The sequence below is a fragment of the Ochotona princeps genome, chromosome 18 (assembly GCF_030435755.1).
Source record: "Ochotona princeps isolate mOchPri1 chromosome 18, mOchPri1.hap1, whole genome shotgun sequence".
Classification (NCBI taxonomy): Eukaryota; Metazoa; Chordata; class Mammalia; order Lagomorpha; family Ochotonidae; genus Ochotona; species Ochotona princeps.
In genome coordinates this window covers 39,795,106-39,812,482 of record NC_080849.1, presented here as the reverse complement: position 1 = coordinate 39,812,482, position 17,377 = coordinate 39,795,106, and the positions used below count along the sequence as shown (strand labels likewise).

The window sequence follows — 17,377 nt, the reverse complement described above, 5'->3', positions numbered from 1 at the left end:
ACACTTTTTAATTTTAAAACTGGGGAATTGCTTGGAATTGTTCCGCATTGCTTGAAGTGTGTGTTTATTCCCCCAGGAGCAGAGCAGACGAGGAAAGACAGGTACCGTGAGTCGCGTCCCCTAATGTTATGGTTTGTGGGCGTGGTCTCTTCAGCCGCACACTTGGAGGAAATGCCATACAAACAGAGGAAGCCAGACTCTCTCTGGGAGAACTTAGTAGCTGACTTACTACATTCGACATTGATGCCTGCTAAAGATAAGACCTGGGAAAAGACCTCCGGGTCCTATTCTCCATTGTTGCTGCCTGGGTCCAGTGTGTACGTCTGAGCTGTGCACACATTTCCCGGGGTGGGGGCGCCATCAGCACGCAGCTGCTGTCTGTGACAGGATTGCTGATGTTTACAGAAGCGAGTGAGCACTGCTTAATGCCAGAGCGTGGTCTTTCTTATTTTAAGGATGAGAACAATTCCTTCCCTCCCTTCACTCCATTGTTAGTTGGTTTACTAGATTTGCAGGAGAAGGAAGCAGTAAATTACTAAAGAAAAGAGTGTAATTCTCACCAGGGTGTGCTTGTTTCAATTCGGACCAAGTTTAGCCACCGGTCAGATACGATGATACTATATGGAAAGTTGGTTTGGGGGAAAGAAAATAAAGATTCCTGTACTGTGTCTACCCCTTTCTAGAAGCTCCCAGTTGAGCCAGCTGTTTTAAGTGTCCATCTTGATGCTTCAGAAAGCCAACAGGTTAGAGAACAGGAACGCCCCTGCCAGCGGAAGACGTTCATTGCTAGCAGGGTCTCTCTCATCTTTTCCTCACCTAACCCCATTAGTTAATGTCACATTCCCCCACAAATGGCCAACAAATTAATAGTGATGATTTGGGAGGGGTGGGGTAGTGATAGGGCAAGAACCAGTCCCTCAATCACTAAAGAAAATGAGAAGATTTCCTTGAAAGGACAAAGCACTTTCAAACCACACCTACTGAAAGCCAGAGGTCCACAGAGGCTAACAGAATACAACCCTACATGACTGCTGCATTTCTTCATTTTCCTCACAGCTCTCAGTTCCTGCCTGGTCCTGCTGCTTCCCTGTCCTGCAGTGAGTCAATGCTGGCTATGAACTGCACAGGACTCAACAACATGCTGGGTCGGAGGGCTGAACCCCACTCCCAAGGGTTCCGGGGATTCATTTCCCCCGAGGGAATGAAGCTGAGTTCACTGCTTCCTGCTGTGCTCCCCTTTCCCACCGATTCTCATCAAAGACAGAGGCAATGATGACAAACCTGGTTCTTGGGACACTGCTTCAAAATTGCCTGATGCAAAAATCTCTTGGTTCCTTACCAAACACCACCCTCCAACACCCCTCCTCCAAAGATTCTGGAACAATGACCAAGAATGCCCCTCAGGTGATGCATATGACATTAGACTTTCTCTAGTTGATGTCCCTAATGCTGATCTCAGAAGCATGGAGGTTTCATTTCCCTCACAGAATAATCATGGCTGGGTGGACATTTGGCGCAGTAGTTGAGATGCTGCCTGGAAAGCCATATTCCGTGTTGAATGAAGTACATGAGTTCAAGCCTCAGTTCCACTTATTCCAGCTCTGTGCAGGTGTTCTCCATGGGAGGCAGTAGATGACGACAAGTACTTTGGTCTGTGCTACCCACATGGGAGACACAGACTGAGTTCCCGGTTCTAGCTTCAGCTTAGCCCAGCAACAGCTGTTACAGGCACGTACAGTGCAAAGTATATGAAAGATCTGTCTCTCTCTCCCCCTCTCTTTTTCTAATTTTCAAATAAATAAAGGTAAATGTACATATATTTTAAATCATGACAGCACCAAGTACTGGCTGGAACAAATAGAACTCGTACAGTACAGAAATCCCAAATGGTATAGCCAGTCTGGAAAAGAGTTTCGTAGTTAATTATCAAACATGTACTTATCATATGATTTATCAATGTCACTCTTAGTTACCCTAGAGAGATAAAAATTAAAACCTGTGTACAAATGTTGATAGCAACAACATAATCATCAAATCTACATATAATCCAAAAATACTTCAACAGGCAAGTGGATTAACAAACTATTGTATACCCATTCCATGAAACAGTACTGAACAGCAAAAATAACCTGGCAGTTATGTTGTCTTTGCCATCCTGGGCTGCTGCAACAAAATCCCAAAGACAGGGTGGCTTACATGATGTTTCTTACAGCTCAAGGAATTTCCAAATCCAGGATCAAGGTGCCTTGGGTTTCAGTTTGTGGTGAAGGTTCTTTTCTGGCTTATAGAGAGCAGTCTTCTTGCTATCCCCTCACAAAGACAGGGGTCTCTGGTGTCTCTTCCTCTTCTTGTAATAGCATTGCAGGCGTCCACCCTCAACACCTCATCCAAACCTAATGACTCCTATCAGCCACCCTCCTAATGTCTCCACATGGGGGAGTGTGGTTAGGCCTTCAAAATATGAATTTGAGGACAGACACAAATATCCAGATCACAACAGAAAACACACAAAATTGTGTCCACTTTGAACAGAGCAACATGAGCAAGTATAAAAGACATTTGGCTATGTCAAAGAAGTAAAATGCTATATGCTATATGCCAATATGTACTGTTATGGTAGAAAAGGCAAAACTCTAGGGACTGGGAATATACCAGTATTTGTCCAGGGAAGGATGAGGGGAGAAATAAAACAACAAAGAAATGGCATGCATAATATTTCGGGTGAAAAAGTGTTCTGTAAGGTGATTGTGATGTTACAAACCTGCAAAAGCCAATTTTGTCATATGCTAATTTCAAAACTAAATTAAAAGATGGTATCAGATCCTAGTCTCCCCATCACATAGATAAAGGAAATAAATCTGTGCATCTCAAATTACAGTCTAATAGGAAGACCTAAGCATGGATGATTGAAATTAACTGCTGTCCTCATGTATCAGTGCAGGACATTTGCAAAGTCTAAATGTATTACAAAGAATTCTTTGCTAGCTATGACTAGACAATACATATGAACTGCTTAAGGGAAAGGTAATTTAATGTTATTTTTTAAAGGAGCTGCAGTTAACTTTAGTAATATCAAAAGGACAAAATGTGTGGGAACAAATTAACACTAATCTGTGAATTCGTCTTAGGAAGACAAACTAAGGGTTCCTGCACCAACACCAGCTTCCATGACAGACTTCAAGAAAGCAAACACAACTTCTCACTGTTCCATTGAAAGGGAGCAGTACAGACAACCACGGCTGGGTTTCTAAGCACAAGAAAAGTATCCAAAAAGCTGGGAACTCCCCAGGGAGCAGAATCCAAGAGGAAGTCTCTGGTGTGTCCCATTTACTCTAAAAAAGCTGCCCACTTGGGTATCATAGTCCAAGTTAAACCTCCTCTGGATTAAGGTGAAAGGTCAAACAAGAAAATCTCAAGTGGCATTCTGTCCAACAATTAATTACAAATGAGAAACGTTCAATCATTTGTAATTGGGTCTTCTACATTAGAATGGCAATAGAGATGGCTGAATTGCCTACTTCTCTCATCTATTGATAGGTTTTGGGGCACGAGGACAGGACAGTCTAGGCTGTTTTACAAGGAACTGTTAATGTAGACTTTCAAACTGAGGGTGAATTCTTTGTATGTTCTTTGTAAATTTATTTCCAAAACTCATCCCTTCATTGGGCAGAACAAAACAAAAACTGTACATGGGTTACTATAAACTTCCACCAGAGGGAGACTCAAGACTGTGTTTTCCCCTTTGGGCTCTTCCAAGTTTCACTAGTATTTGATTCAAGTGGAAAAGATTTACCATTCTGAAATGAGACAAAAAGAAAAAGAGGAAAGAGATGGTCTGTGCTGCTTAGAAGTCCCTGCTTTTCCTCTGGGTTTGGGTAACTTTCTCCTCCTGATGCTCTGGTGTTTGCAACACTTGAGGTACTAGGAGGAAACATAGGGGAAACTATATGCTAATGATCTGGGACTGATTCCCAAAAGTGTGAGAAACAAAACACAAATCAGACAAGTGAGTTCTTTGCCCTTTGTTTTCCATAGCTGTCTCCCCTCAGCCGTATTTCCGTATTGTGAAATATATGCATATAAGTATAAGGAAATACAATACATTTTATTAAATTTAAATTCTATTGGAGGGGTCCAGCACAATGACTCAGTGGCCTTGTCTTTCAACTGCTGGGATCCTATATGTATGGGCACCACTTTGTGTGATGGCTGCTCTGCTTCCCATCCAGCACCTAGCTTGTGACCTTGCAAAACAGTAGAGGATGGCCAAAATCCTTGGAACTTGCACCCATGGGGAGATCTGGAAGAAGCTTCTGGTTCCTGGCTTTGGATCGGCTCAGCTCCAGCCACTGTGATCACTTAGGGAGTGAATGAGTGGGCAGAAGATCTTTCTTTCTCTTTGTATCTCCTTTTCTATATAAATCTGCCTTTCAAATAAAACTAATAAAATAAAATAACTAAAAAAGCTGAGTTATTTGTCTTCTTAAATATTCCTCACAGTGTCCCAGCTAAACAAATTTATGGAAATAATCCTACTCTACCTATTCATTGCCCAAGTAACGTGTCACTCAATGTACAGGAGGCACTTAGCAAATCCAAGAGGTTCCTCCATAGACTGTAAATCCATTGAAGGAGAAAGAAGCAGCCGGCTCCAAGCCACACCATGGCATGAATTGGGCGGGGACGTGGAGGGGGAAGGGTGACTTCTTTGGAAGCTTCACTTGCTAATTCATCCAAAAGAAAGGAAGATTTTACTGGGACGTAGCTATTGTTTCATTTTTCTAAAAGACTTTTAAAAATTCTATCAATTTGAAAGGTATAAAACCAAAGAGAGATCTGCCTTCTGCTGGTTCATTCCACAAATGCCTCCAACAGCCAAGGCTGGGCCAACTGAGGTCAAAAGTCTAGAACCCAATGAGTGTCTCCCATTTAGGCTGCAGGGACCCATTCACTGAGGCACCATTTGTTGCTTCCAAGGCTGTGCATAAAAGGAAACGGGAACTGGAAGCAGAACTGGTTCTTGAACCCAGGCAATCTGAAATGGGGATGCAGGCATCCTAAGCAGCAACTTAACTGCTGTGCCAAACACCCACCCCATTTCACTTATTTTTTCTTGAATATAAGGGAAATCAATCTAAAAAATAACCCAATTGTTAAAATCATGCAAAGGCTCTGAACAGAAAATGTTGGTGTAATTTACATTTGAGGTTCTAACAAATGGTTATGTATCTCTTATTGTGTGCAAAAAGTGATTCAAAAAGAAGAAAGAATGCTTGAAAGACTGCTTGCCAAACAAATATTAAGTAATATACCAGCACAGCCATAAGGTACTGCTGGGATTTTTCTCTTCATAATTCTTTTAGAATAAATTAGACACATGTGGTTGTACAATTAGTTTCCATTCACGATCACCTAGTTTCCCATATTGAACCTCCAAACCAGAGCCAGAAAATAATAAAATTAGACTTTAGCTTATTGCCCACTAGAGAATAAACACGTCTGCATGGCTTGGCTACAAACTCAAAAACAAAACAATAAAAGATTTTAAATCCTGCTTTAAGATCTAGGACTTGGGGTCAAGGGAGGGGCGTTAAAAGTAGGATCTTAGCAAAGCAGTCCTTCCCCCTTATTACTAAACAGGCTTGTGGTGTGGACAAGCAGCACACAAAATTAACTTTCTGGTTAGGAGTTAAAGCTGGTTCAGTAAGAAAGAACCCAGGGTCTTATTTTCCTTGGACTCTGATCTATCAAAGATGAAACACACTGCAGGATTTTCAAGGGATTCGCTTGCAGTCTCTGCTGCAAAACGCCCTTGCCAGCACCTCGTGGAGCAGGTGCTGCAGCAGCAAACGCCACGTGGGAAAGATAGTCATGGGGTTGCCATGATTTTAGCAAAGTCTTACAGTATCTACACGAGTCTTGGGAATGAGTAGGAACTCATCTTTGAGAGCAAAGGATATAGAATGACCTGCTTCTGCTGGTTACACAGTAAAGCAGAAACTTAACAGGGAAAATGAAAAAGCGCAACATGTAGACCTGATTATGTCTGTTTGGGTCCTAGAGGAACAGAGGTGATCGGAATGGCTGCAGAGGCTCTTCCTTTTGTCTATCAACAGACACAGAATTGCAAGAACTTTTAGAGTCAAAGGTTAGTTGCAGAAAGGGATCAGTTTCCAACTCCCAGAAACAGATCTGCGCAAGCAATCTGATGACATGTTCCTGGATTGACCATAAAAATCATGTTCCCAAATAACATCAGCTGACTCTCTGGATTCTAACTTTGGGACTATCCTCAAATTCATTGGGGAAATCACTGTATTAAATCAGTTCAGTTTTACCAAGGCTATGAAACAATTTGCAAAACTATGTCATACAACCACACAATTAGTGTGAATGAAAATACTATTAATTAGAGATAAGCATTTGTCCAAGAACTTGCTGTAATCAGATCTTGTGGGGATTTATCTCAGTCTTTTGCCAATCAGAAATTCACAATATACTTAGACATAAAAACAGAGTCCTTCATCTTATAGGAACAGATTTTGTATGAAAAAAAGTTACACTAACCTTCTTCCCCACTTTTTGCAATGGTTGTTGTTGCTGCTGCTGTTAATTCACTCAGAAAGCAGAGCAAACAAACAGACACAAATAGACAAAGATCTTCCATCTCCTGATTTACTTCCCCCAAAGCTCACAACAGCCAAAGCTGTGCCAGGATGAAGCCAGGACCCTGGAACTCCATCAAGTCTTCCACATGTGGAGCAGGGATCCACATCCTTGACTCAGCGTCTGTCTCTTTTCTAGATGTGCATTAACAGGAAGCTGGAATTAGAGTGGAGTAGGGTCCTGAATTCAGGCACGGCAGTACTGGCTGCAAGCATCTCAAGCGGCAGCGCCCTAACCATTGTGCCATATACCCACATGGAATCTAACCTAGCTGGGAATAATATGCAATAAGCCTTAAACTTAAGTTTTTAAACTTCCTTAAAAATGTCTTGTTAAAGCTGTTTAGGTTTAGTCCCCAGAATAATTGTTCTTAGATCGTGAAATAAAATTCTTGATATATAAAATTAATTTTGAAAGTCATTTAAAACTATGAAAATGTAAAGCCTACTCACTACTCAATTATTTATGAAGAACTGAATTTAGACATGATAAAACATTCAACTCTATTCACAACAAACTTAGTGATTTTCTTAGATGACAAGATGTTTTTTAACAGCAAAGTTACAAGAGGAAATCCTCCAAGAATAAATTCTAGAAAGCTCTAGACTTGCCATTTACATGTGTTAATTACACAATTCTATGCTATGAATTTGCAAGCAATGTCACATTCTAGTAAAAACCACTAATACACTAATATCCTCCAGTGTATCCCAAAGTTCAGGAAAAAAGTGACTGTGCTAATGGTGCTGGAAGCTAGTAGGTCATGGGCAACCTAGGCCTAGAATGCGATTCTTCTAATCCAGTGCCCATCATGTTAGCCTTTACCAGTTCAGCATGTGCCCAATTCCTCACTTTGATGCTGAGTCTCTGGCCCTCCCAGGCTTGGTCTCTCTGATGTGGCCCCTTACACCTTACTTGATCATTCTAAGCTCAGCTTTTCTGACCACTCTTCCTTGCCCTCTGCTAACAAGGCTGTGCTGATACGTGCCCAACTTCTTTTCTCCATGAAAGAGCCACATTCTTGTCCCTCCACTCAAAAACCAGATACTCTACCTAACAAGTTAACAGTTATCTTGCCTAATAAAATTCACCCACCTATGCACCAAGGAAAAGGGCTGGGGCAGCTCTCTCCCCTCCCAAATCACTGGTGTGCTTCCTGTGGAGACAGATCTGATAGAGGTGCTCTTCAGACCAACATTGAGATGCCCCAAGGACCTGCTGTCCTTTAAGTTGTGAAGAGTTGGTTACAATCACTAACCGTAGTGCTGGACTTTTTTTTCCCAGAAATAATCATACCAATACCAATAACACACAGCTTACCAATAACACACAACCTCTATCTTTGAGAATATGGATTTCAGCAGAAGAGGATTCTGTATTTCACTTGGAGTGAGATCAGTGGAACAAAAAGATTGGCAGTTTACAAACAAGATGGAAAATAAAAACTTCTCTATAGTGAACATCTGCTGTGTATCAGATGATATTTTTAATTAGTTAATTCAACATATGCTCAAGAGGAACCTACTACCTGCTAGGCATACTTGAAAGTCTGGAGGTAAGAAAGAGCATGCTGTTTGGTGGAACTCTACCTGTTCAATACAGTAAGAACAGAGTTCTCAAAAGAAGTGAAGAGAAATGAGATTCAAGATGTACAGTAAGAAGCAATGGTGAATGAATCTGCATGTTGCTTTTTGTCTGTCCATCTATTAGTTTCTTTGTCTTAAGACGCTGACAAAAGACAGAAGACAGAAAAAGATACCCCAACTTCTGGTTCACTGGCCAAATTAGAGTAAGGAACTCAATGCAATTCTCCCACATGGGTGAAAGAGATTTAGCTGGTTGAGCTATCCATCATCTGCTGCCTCCTAGGGTATGCATTAGCAGGACACTGGAGCTGGGAAACAGAACCAGGAACTCAACCCCTGTCTTTAAATATGGGTTGCAGACATCTTAACAACTGATCCAAATGAGTGTCCAATGGAAGATTTTTCAAATTCACCTTCCATAAATAAACAGAATCACTCAACAGAAGATTTGAGATTGGGGAAGAAATTTACATTGTGAAAAATTTCCAGAGTAGGCACATTGGCTCAACTGGCTAATCCTCTATCTCCAAGTGCCAGGATCTCATATGGGTGCCAGTTCATGCCCTGACAGTTCTACTTATGATCAAGATCCCTGCTTATGTCCTGAGAAAGCAGTAGAGAATGGCCCAAAGCCTTGGAAGCCTTCACCTGCATGGGAGACCTGGAGGAGGTTCCTGGCTTAGGATCAGTCCATCTCTGGCTATTGTAACCATTCGGGGAGTGAGCCGGGCAATGGGGAGATCTTTTTCTCTGTCTCTCCTTCTCTCTGTAAATCATCCTTTCCAATAAAAATGAATAAATCTTGGGCCCAGTGCCATGGCCTAGCGACTAAAGTCCTCGCCTTGAACACGCCGGGATCCCATATGAACACCAGTTCTAATCCAGGCAGCTCTACTTCCCATCCAGCTCCCTGCTTGTGACCCAAAGCTTTGGGACCCTGCATCCGTGTAGGAGACCCAGAAGAGGATCTGTGCTCCTGGCTTCAGATTGGCTCAGCTCCAGCCGTTGCAGTTGTTTGGGGAGTGAGTCATCAGATGGAAGATCTTCCCTCTGTCTCTCCTCCTCTCTGTATATCTGACTTTACAATAAAACTAAATACATCTTTTAGAAAAATGAATAAATCTTTTAAAAATAAAGAAAAATTCCTTGTGAAGCAGGATGAAGTGGGCTTTGTGGAACAGAGGGTTAAGCCACCACTTGGAACACCCACATTCCATGCCAGAGTACTGGTTTGAGTTTTGGCACTCCATTTCTGATCCAGCTTCCTATTTATGTATCCTGGAAAGCAGATGATGGTTCAGGTACTTGGATATCTGCCCAGCTACATGGGAGATCCAAATAGTATTCCAGCCTAGCCCAGTCCCAGCCATTGTGGCTTGAGCCTGACCCAGGCTTGGCCATTGGGGGCTTTCACCATCCAAAAAGTATAAGAGCAGAAGTAGTAACTATCAGGAAACAGAATAAAAATTGTCTGAGAATTGCAGTGGTAGAACCAGTAGCTTTAGTAACTAGTTAACTGAGACTGGGCTGAGAAAGGAGAAGGAAAAGTTGAAGATCACTCCCATATTTCTGGCCTGGACCACAGGGTAAAAGGAATTGCCATTAACCACGATAAGGAAAAGGATCATGTTTGAGGAGGAAGATAAAGCGTTAGATTTTGTCTATTGATTTTAAGATGCTAGTTGAATGTCTACTAGTCAGTGTTTTTGAGAGAAACAAGATTAAGAGGATATGCAGATTTATAAGAAGGAGGACACAGTAATGAAGACTGAGAATCCCATTATATGCTACCTTCAAGCTGGAAAACCAAGAAAGCCAGTGGTGTAATTCTAAGTCCAAAACCTGAGGACTTGGTGGGGATTGGGAGCAGCAGGAGGATATGGCTAATGATGTAACTCTCAGAATCTGAAGATCCAAGATTTCAGTGACACCAGTGTCCAGGGGCAGAAGATGGATATCCCCATTCAAAAAGAAAAAGTAGATTTGCCCTCCTGTGACTCACCCACCCTGGTAAGCACAGACCTTGTTGACTGAGTCTACGTACTTAGATGCTAGTCTCTTGGGAAACACCCTCCTATAAATAAATACCAAGAAATAATTCTTTTCCAGCTACCTGAACTTCCCAATCAAGTTGACACATAAAATTAACCACCACACAAACTGTGGTTATCAGTTAGGCAATGTGGTTATCAGTTAGGAATCTGGAGAGAAGACAAAGACTCAATAGTTTTTAGTGCATCAGTAATCTTCTGCAAAGAAAAGTTAGAAAAATCAGTGTTACTATAGCAATACAGATTAAAAATTCATAGTGCACATCTATTGATTCCATGTTCCCATATGTCAAGAACCTCTTTCCTCTGCATTTATAACAGTCATCCCTTTAAAACATCACTCCTGCCCCACCTATGCATGTGGCAAAGGCGAAGTCAGTGTCACGTCCTGTGACTCCCAAGGTCAGTGGCCCACATTGACCCAGTATAGTCCCTTAAACTTACGGCCACTGCCTCAGTAATTCACCAGAAGAATGAGACTCTTGAGTGGACTGATGCGAATTGTAACTGCAGTGAAGTCTTACTCCCTCTCATAGGTAAACCATGCACACGTCAGCTCCTCACCACTGACATATGGCACAGAGAGCCAGAACTCCAATGGGAAGGAAGCACACTGTGGTCCATGGGAAGCATTCAGGATGAACACAAAGAGAAATCCAGTCACCACAGGACCTTGCCTTCCATGTGCTCTGTTATACCCCTCCTGCCTTTCCAGTTACAGCCACCAGGGTCCAAGCTGGTTCAGCTTAAGTCTGTGTCCACTTAAGCAAAAGTCCTGCCAGACACACAGACATGGAGACTTGCAGAAGTTAAACAACTTGATTAAGTTGATACCCCGTCAGGCAGAAGGCAGAACTTTAGAGTCAAACGGCTTGCTCATCATAGCACCCTGCTATGGAGCAAAGGTTCTAAAGTGATGCCCAGTCTCTGACTAGAGGAGATCTAAAAATCACTCTGGCTAGAGTGAATTTATAGAGAGAAAGAGCCATGTTCAGATTTGAATAAATTCAGTTATTGAAACCTTCGATAAATCAATTAATCTCTTGTAATCAGTTAATCGTAATTAATTCCCATTTTGTAAAAGAAACATCTCCTCATTTTAATTAAGGGCGCTTACACATGTGAGAATATTTTGAAAGCAGTGAAAAAACTTATCCCAAGGTAGGTTTTGTTAATCTCTATCAGCTATCAGCAATAGCATGTGTATTAAATCTATTCTCTCTCTTGCTGCTTAAATCCACAATCTTAGTGGTGGGAAACAGAAATCCAGAATGTTATCTCATCCATGCTAATTTCCATCTGAATAAACAGTCACTTCTGTGTTATTGTTGTTACTGAACATGTATTGAAAGCCAGACAAGGTCTGGGTGCCCTGGAAAATACAAAATCTAGAGACGTCTCTGGGAAAGGCAGGAAACCCAGAGCAATGGTTGGCATGGTACTTAGGAACAAGAAACGAAAGGTGTGGTCCCCAAGGCCCCTTCGGAATGAACGCAGTACTGTGTCCACATTACTGGGCCTGTTCTGCACTGCCTTTTCCCATTCCCAACTCTCATGGGTATTTTGAAGGCTAGCAAGACAATTCAACGTGCATGTCTTGGGAGACAGAGTATGATGGTTCTGGAGAGATGTTCAGCTCTGCTTATTACAGATGCCACTTCATTTTGAAAACAGAACCCCATCTTTTCCTCTGGGATACTTTTTATGACATTAGAAAGATGTCAGTGTTTCTGTTTGCTGCACAGGTGTACCACACTTAGACAACAAGAGATCCTTGTCCTGAAAATATGCACATAAATCACATTTCATCAAAATCAAATTATATCCAAGAAGCTATAAGGCAGGCAACTATTTCTAGGATCTCTGTGGGAAAGAAATATTATCTGGGAGGTAGTGTTGTATAAGAATAGAAGGTAGGAATCAGAACCTGAAAACTCAAGCCTCAGTTCAGTTTCTTCTTTCTTTGAATTTTAGCAAGCCGCATAGCCTCTACCCAATGGTTTTCCCATCTGTAAAAGGACAGCTTTCTGGATTTCTGTGAGCATTTAATGAAATGTTTTAGAATTAAGAAAGAGTAGATCCATGGCGTCCAGAATCTTATAAAAATTTACTTTCAAGAACTGAAAAAAGGAAGAGAAAAAGACATATCATTACACTTAGCACTCAACAAGTATTTCTTGAGAAAATAAAAAAAAAAAAAAATACAACTGATTCTGCCATCACTTACTATCCTGTACCCTTGGAAGTCAAAAACAGCCTATGTTTTATGTCATTCACTCATTCTTACAGCAAAACTAGAAATCTAATTTGAAATAACTCAGATTTCCAGAGGTGCCACAGTTGGACGCAGCACTTATTTGTCTTAGGTCATTCATTTTCCTGAGGAGCCTTCTGTGTCTCATACTTCTCCAGGCGGGCATTTTGATGCAATGGGTTCAGCTGCTGCTTGGGATGCCTGCATCCCCTTTCAGAGTGTCCGTTCAAGTTCTGGCTGCCCCGAATATCTGATCCTAATGTACTTAGGAGAGCAGAGCATGACAGCTCAAATGCTTCAGTAGCTCCCATCAATGATGGAGACCTGAATGGAGTTCCTGGCTCCTGACCTCCACCTGGTCTAACCCCAGATGTTCTGGGAGGGTACATTGTGTCACTGCACCCTTCAAATAAATCTAAAAAATGTAGAAGGTTTTTAGACACCATAATCAAAATCAAGTGTAGAATGCTAGATTCAGCCCAACTTTGGTAAAGGAAAATCTCTTTGGTTAAGATGCTACCTGGAAAGCCTGTATCCTACAGTGGAGTACCTGGGTTGGAATCCTATCTCCACTACAGATTCCTGCTTCCTAACTGTGTGTACACTGGGGAAAACAGCTGACAACTCAAGCACTTGGGTACCTGCCACCCACACCCATACAGGAGACTCAGATCGAGCTCCCGCCTGGCTCCACCCTGTGTATGGGGCTGGAGTTACATAACCCAGATTTTAACAAGCATACACAGGAACAACTTACCTACTCCTACTCTAATGGGAACTTTGAGATTCCCAAGACTAAGAAAAACTATGATTATCTGTAAAAAGCTGGCTTAGTAAAAATGCCTTTTTTCATGCTAAATATAATAGACATTCCTGGAAAATCCTAGGAATTCATCACGCTATAACATTAACTAAAATTATATTAAACATACAAAAAAGTTCCTAAATTTGTAATGTTAGATAATTATACATGTATACTGTGAAAGGTAACACAAATGTTATATGAAAAGACTTCAACAAGCTTATAAAAAATGCAATAAAAAATAAGTTTATCCTTGGGCAAAAAAAAAAATCCTAAAGTCTACAATCTGAGAAGTTTTTTAAAAAAAATAAGTTAATGAAAATACATATTATGAAAAAACTAAAGATAAATGTCAAAGTTTTTGCAACAAGACGAACTTATTATTTCATTCCATTTCCAAAGAACTTTAGAACATTCCTGTATCATATTTTGTTTATTCGTTGACTTATTGACAGATATTTGGGGTCATTTTAACTTCTGAATATGATATATAATGTTTTATGAACCTAATTATACTATGTGTTTATTTAAGAAAAAGAAAAAAAAGATCTACAATGGTCTGATATTTTACTCTACTAGTAAATAGTTAGGGATACTAACAAGTTAGCTTGCCCTAGTTTCACAGATGTTGCTAGAACATAGAGGATTTCTGGGTAGATGAAAGTACTTTCATTAGTCAAGCCACAACAAACAGCATGATCTTCATGACTGCAGCAGCTTCCTTGTGTCCCGCAGGGATAAGGTGGACATGTCTGCGTTGATGCTGCACACTCTGTGGGTTTGGCATCATAGCAGAGCAAACCCAGGCCTAAAAAAAACTCAAATGTTGTGATAGGCTATAAGAAAATCTTCCTGTCTCTGCTCCAGAGGGAGACATTATCTGTATGATGCTGGACGAAGGCAAGCCTATGCTTCTGAAGGAGACACTATTCCTAAGACTTTTCACTATAAAATCATCCATGAAAAGAGGGATGTCAGTGCCTCCACTCCCTAATCATGCCAGAGACCCATGGACAACAGTCTCCCAACAACGGCTTGGCAGGTTCTGAAAAAGACCTTTAGTCACAAAATGGCATCAGCCTTCTGGGTCACTTATTTGGACCAAAGAAGATGTTGTGAAACAGAAAAATTGGAACTCCATTTTCCCCAATTGCAAGAAAACGTAAGCAGAGCACACAACCTGGCACACAATAGGTACGGAACAAATGCTGATTCTCCTCTCCAGGGCTCTGCTCATAATCCACACAACCCTATTTACTCTATCGTTGGGCATTTTCTCTTATATTTCATGTTTTCCACTTTATATAAAAAATAATATTGATGCTTCAAGTCTAAGTCACAGCCGAAGTGGATGATTTGTGTCCGTGCATGTGATACACTAGGTGGCGCCAATGGGCTAAGCTAGGCAAGGGCACTGCAGTGAGGTAAAAGGCTCACTAAACCTTCCTTCCACATGCAACTCGAAGAAAGAAATCTCAGTTACTCATAACTATACCACTAGGAATTATAGAAGAGAAAACACTGCTTTAGGATGATAATGATCACAGCCTTCCCTTCCCAAATTATTTACAATCAATTTTTTTTCAAGAACAAAAATCAGCTTTAAATTCCGCAGATGTGTTCATGTCATTTTTGTCTTCAAGACCAGCCATAGCCTGAATGAAATCATCTAAACTAAAAAGTCACGAGTCCTTGAGGAGCAACAAGAAGGAAAAGTGCTTTGCAGAGTAAGGAAGAATTTTCTTTCCAGGCCCAGGCATGCTCAGACAAGAACATAAGACTACAGCCAACTGCAGGGGGAAAAAAAATTCTTTTGCTGGTCTAGATCAACAAACAACTCTATCACTAAAGTAATGGGTTCTTTTACCTCTTTGGTCTTATATGACCAGAAACCTAATGGAGAAAAAAGGAAGTCTGGTGGAAGCTAATGGTTCACAGACTGGAAGGATGCCAACCAGCACGTAATCCAGTGCCAACAGGAAACACAAAGAGGGACCATATGAATCATGCATCGTCTCAACCATTTACGAGAGAAAGATAGTTCTAATTCGTAAATGTTAAAAGTATCTCTCAACTTGTAAGTAACTGGTTGATTTATGAAACTAAACACACACTAGCTTTTACCATCTTTGTCTTTTCTGGGTGCTGGTCCATAAGGAACAAGTCTTGCAATCCCACTCCAAAATTCCTCTACAAAGCAAGGTCAAAGCTGTAACTACTGCAGTTCTTAGTCACACACCTGCCCGGTGGAACTTCCACATCAAGTCTTTAGTTCTCCATAACATAACCCATGAAACTGTGTGAATGCCTGCATCTGAAAATTTGGCACAGGGAGAATTTGGGGTTCTGTTGAGTTGTGAATTGGATTGTATCTAAGTAAAGTTATTCACATCAATTTATAGTTATTCAGGACTAAGTGTCTTCAGTGAAAGGGAAAATTTAAAAATAAGCAAATACGCAGGTGGATGGAAATTATTGGCAATCTATTGTTTTTCCTTGAGTCACAGATTCAATGTCTATTATATTAAAAACATAAGTTCATGTTTAAATAAGAAAGGTCATTCATTAAACAAGGGTGGTAGTATTTTATGAACCAAGGACTATCATGAATCCAAATCTGTTCACTTCAGTAAAGTAAATCAAGTTCAGCATAACTGATTCCACAGCAGTGTGATACCAGGCCTGGTCATCTGTCCTACTAACTGCTCAACAAACAACCAAACCACTAACCAGAAGAATACCAGAAGAATACCTGGGCAAAGATATTTCAGAATCAATCTCTGGTTTTTCTACCTTAGTGGTAGTTTGAGTGAGAGCCATTCCAATAATTTTACAAGGCTTCAGGTCAGACCAAAGGGACAGATGCATCCTTCCTGAGGAATGAAGATGTGCGTGGCTCAGAACAAACATGAAAAAGTTATGCTTAAAAAGACTGTCAGGAATTTCTAACGTGGCATGTTAAGCAAGGAAGCTATACAAAAGTCATGGAGCCAGCATGGAGTCGAAATAGCGTGATACAAACACAAGACACCCTCCATGTCAGACCTAAAGAATACAATGGCTATAATTTAAGTTCAGGAATAAAACTTTGATCAACTATGAGGAGGCATATCTCAAATGATAAGTGAAGGCTTTCTTGAGTTTTTCCCAAAATTTAGAAACATCTTCTGTATCAATCGTTGATGTTAAAAAGCCTCTTTAAAACTTCAGTGCTGGGCACAACATGTTAGCCTCTAAAGTCACTGCCTTGCATGTCCCAGGATTCCATTTGGGTGCCTGTTCATGTCCTGGAGACCTGCTTCCCCTCCAGCTCTCTGCTTGTGGCCTGGGAAAGCAGTCAAGGACAGCACCCGTATGGGAGACCTGAAAGAAGCTCCTGGCTCCTGGTCTTGGATCTGCTCATCTCTGGCCGTTGTGGCCACTTGGCGAGTAAATCAGCAGATAGAATATTTTCCTCTCTGTATATATAACCTTCCAATAAAAATAAATAAATCTTAAAATAAAAATGAAACTCGAGTTCCTAAGGTTCTTTCAGTAGTGAGGTTCTATAAATACAATGTAATGTCTTAGGTGGAGCAATTTTGTATCTTCCCAGCAAACATTTACCTGCTCTGCTCTTGGTACTGAGTTAGGTCACAGAAAGGAAGATGAGGTGGAGATGGAGAAGTAGAACCACATTGAGTAGTTTCTTGTTACCCCCGAGTGAGTTCTGAATGTGATTTTCATATGCCCCACAAGAGCCTTTCCTAGCTTCAATTTTCCCTTGCTTTTGAAGTGTTTATGATTGTGTTTATCTACAAGCTACTGAATTGGCAGTCCTGGTTAATTTAAGAGCCAGTCCATTTATACTTCCTGTGCTCTACTTATCCCTTCGTTACACTGTCCTCTGACCAGCAAGTTAACTGATGCCCTTCTCAAGACATGAGACAGCTACAGATGCTAATCACAATGACTAGAAGACCAAAATAAATGCAACTAAACCCTGGAGGTGTGCAAGGAAAACCAGTAAGGACTTTCT

General features: G+C 41.0%; 1 long non-coding RNA gene across 1 annotated transcript in view; it reads right to left on the bottom strand.

The window, feature by feature from the left end:
• Positions 1-1,895: 1,895 nt before the first annotated feature.
• The window catches only part of LOC131482530 (uncharacterized), a 116,445-nt gene continuing 100,963 nt past the window's right edge, over positions 1,896-17,377 (bottom strand). Inside the window, exon 5 of the long non-coding RNA XR_009247068.1 lies at positions 1,896-1,974. This is a non-coding gene — a long non-coding RNA (uncharacterized LOC131482530). The remainder of the gene's footprint in view (positions 1,975-17,377) is intronic.